The sequence below is a fragment of the Grampus griseus genome (assembly GCF_964374135.1).
Source record: "Grampus griseus genome assembly, chromosome: 6".
Classification (NCBI taxonomy): domain Eukaryota; kingdom Metazoa; phylum Chordata; class Mammalia; order Artiodactyla; family Delphinidae; genus Grampus; species Grampus griseus.
The window spans coordinates 6,913,842-6,917,355 of NC_139000.1; positions in this window are offsets into that span (position 1 = coordinate 6,913,842).

Below are 3,514 nucleotides of genomic sequence, written 5' to 3' on the forward strand. Positions count from 1 at the left end.
GCCTCCACCGCTGCCTGTGCAGCACCTGGCGCAGTGCTTGGCACACAGTAGGCGCACAGGAAATACTTGGTGGACAGATGATCCTTCTTCACCTGTCCTGTCCCATTTGCGCACACGCCCTGGGAGCCATTTATATTGTGATCAAAGCCACTGTTTACTGAGCACTTGATGTGAACCACAGATTGGGCCAAAGACGACACTACGAGATCTTACCCTCCACACCTCCCTCAGGCTGCACGAGAATCAGTCTCACAGGCGATGCAGCAGAAGCCCTACAGGTTCAGGAGATATGAGTGTCCACGCTGGGGCTGCTGTGTATTCGCTGTATGCACTGGGGTGGTCATCCTCCACTCTCAGTTTCCCCTTTCATCAACAAGGGGGCTGGCATCAGTTACCTACTGCTGTGTAACAAGCCAGTCCCAAACCTAGTGCCTTAAGACCATCACCATTTTATTCAAGATCTGCAACTTGGCTGGCTCAATTCTGCTGGGTCACTCATGCAGCTGGTGACTCGACTGGGCCTGTGTGGTCCAAGGGGCCTCCCTCAAATCTGACCCTTAGCTGGGGCTTCTGGCCCGGGTGCCACATTCTCCTTCACGTGGCCTCCGGCAGAAGAGCCAAGGTTTTCATGGCCGCAAATACTCTCCAAGAGGGCGACCCCAGTGCACCAGAGCTCGCCAAGCCTCTGCTTGCATCACGTCACTCTTGTTCCACTGGCCAAAGCAGGTCACGTGGCCGAGGTCAGAGCTGCCATGGGAGAGGCCTATACAAGGACATGGATTCCAAGAGGCACGATTCGTGGGGGCCTTGACTGTAACAGTCCACCGGCCGCCACAGAAATAAGTGGGCCAGGATTCCCCTGAGGGCCTTCCCAGACCTGGTGTCTGGTATTCTGAGCTTCCTGGGACTTGTTATGCTAGAAAGGAAGTTCTCCAAGACTGATTCAGGGTGTGTGTGTGGGGGGATGGCAAAAGGACCCAGGAGCCAGCTCAAAGGGGCTCCCGCTGGGAAAATTTGTGACCATCTAAACATCAGAAAATTGATTGTAACTGATTGTAAATATCAAATAAATAATAACCCACGAGTCCACAGTGGTATTCAAAACGGAAGAGGTAAAACTCTTTGCGGAATGCTATTCGGCAACAGAGAAATAAAATACTGATACATGCCATAGAAGGGATGAATCTCAAAACAGTATTCTATGTACAGAAGCCAAGCACAAAAGATCACATGTTGTGTGACTCCACTTACAGTAAATGTCTGCAAAAGGCAAGTCATGAGAGAAAGTAAATTGGTGGCGGCCTGGGGGCTGGGGGATTCACTGCAGTTGAGCATAAGGGGTCTTTTGGGGTGATGGAAATACTCTAAAACAGGGGTCCCCAACCCTTGGGCGATGGACCGGTAGCGGTCCGTGGCCTGTTAGGAACCGGGCTGCACAGCGGGGGGTGAGCGGCGGGCGAGTGAGTGACGCTTCATCTGTCTTTACAGCTGCTCCCCATCGCTCGCAGTACCGCCTGAGCTCCATCGCCTGTCAGATCAGTGGCGGAATTAGATTCTCATAGGAGCACGAACCCTACCGTGAACTGCGCATGCGAGGGATCTATGTTGCGCACTCCTTACGAGAATCTAATGCCTGATGATCTGAGGTGGAGCTGAGGCGGTGATGGTAGCACTGGGGAGCGGCTGCAAATACAGATGAGCAGAGAGGTTTCACTGCACAGAGACTGTAATAAATCAGTTGCTTGCAGACTCATATCAAAACCCTATCAGTGGGCTTCCCTGGTGGCACAGTGGTTGAGAATCCGCCTGCCAATGCAGGGGACACGGGTTCGAGCCCTGGTCCGGGAAGATCCCACAAGCCGCGAAGCAACTAAGCCCGTGCGCCACAACTACTGAGCCTGTGCTCTAGAGCCCACGAGCCACAACTACTGAAGCCCACGCGCCTAGATCCCGTGCTCCGCAACAAGCGAAGCCACCGCAATGAGAAGCCCACGCACCGCAACGAAGAGTAGCCCCTGCTCGCTACTACTAGAGAAACTTTTCTATACATTTAAAAATTTCAAAAGCACAGAAAATTTTTAAAACGTACAGTGGTCCCTGCTTATCCAGTTTTGCTTTCTGAGACTGCACTTACCCTCAGTCAACCATGGTACGAAAATATTACATGGAAAATTCCAGAAATAAACAGTTCATAAATTTTAAATTGCACACCGTTCTGAGTAGCATGATGAAATCTCGTGCCATCTCGAGCCATCCTGCTCTGTCCCCTGGGATGTAAATCATCCCTCTGTCCGGCGTACCCATGCTGTATACACTACCTGCCCTTTAATAGCCATCTGGGTTATCAGAATGACCATCACAGCGTCACAGTGCTTGTGTGTGAGCAATCCTTACTTTACTAAATGGTCACCCAGCACAAGAGGAGCGATGCTGGCAATCCAGATATGACAGAGAGAAGCTGTCAGGTGCTTCCTTTAAGTGAAAGTTTTCAACTTAGGAAAGGAAAAAAATCATGTACTGAGGTTGCTGAGATCTACAGTAAGAACAAATCTTTTATCCATGAAATTATGAAGAAGGAAAAAGAAATTTGTGCTAGTTTTGCTGTTGCACCTCAAGCTGCAAGTTACAGCCAGTGTGTGATGTGATTAGTTGAGATGGAAAAGGCATTAAATTTGTACAATATTTTGAGACAGACCATATTCACGTAACTATTATTACAGCATATTGTTATAATTGTTCAATTATTCTTGTCATTGATCTCTCACTGTGCCTGATTTATAGAAATTAAACTTTAGGAATTCCCTGGCGGTCCAGTGGTTAGGACTCCATGCTTTCACTGCCGAGGGTGTGGGTTCAGTCCCTGGTTGGGGGAACTAAGATCCCGCAAGCCACGCAGTGTGGCCAAAAAATAAATAAATAAATAAACTTTATCATAGGTATGTGTATATAGGAAAAAACGTAGAATATATAGGGTTCAGTACTATCCGTGGTTTCAGGCCTCCACTGGGGGTTTTGGAATGTATCCCCCGCCCATAGAGGGGATTACTGCACTTTTCAAATAAACTTTGTGATGTCTGACCGCCCATGAAAACTTCTGAACACCTGGTAAGCTCAGATCTGCTGCATTCCTGCTCCAGCCCTCCCCTCTGGCTCTTACCCACTCAGCCATTTACAGTGACTGAGAGGCTGAGTCTGCACCCCTGCCGGGTCCCCTGCCTGTATCTTAAGAGTTGTGGACATAGAGGCCCCTGAGCTAAGCGACCTTACCTAGATGCTGCCGGGGCAGGATCCACTCCCAGGCTGCCCCACCCACATCTATGCCCTTAAGCGCTGCAGTGGCACCCTCCCCACCTTCACCCGAGGGACACGTGGCCCTGGCAGGCTGCCGAGCGGCTCATAGCTCCCACCAGGCTGCCTTCCACCTTTGCCCTCCTGGAGCCTCCCCCAAACTGCACCCCAAAGAGCAGGCCCCCAGGAAGCAACAGCCACACGTGCACGGCAGTGTGGAAGGAAA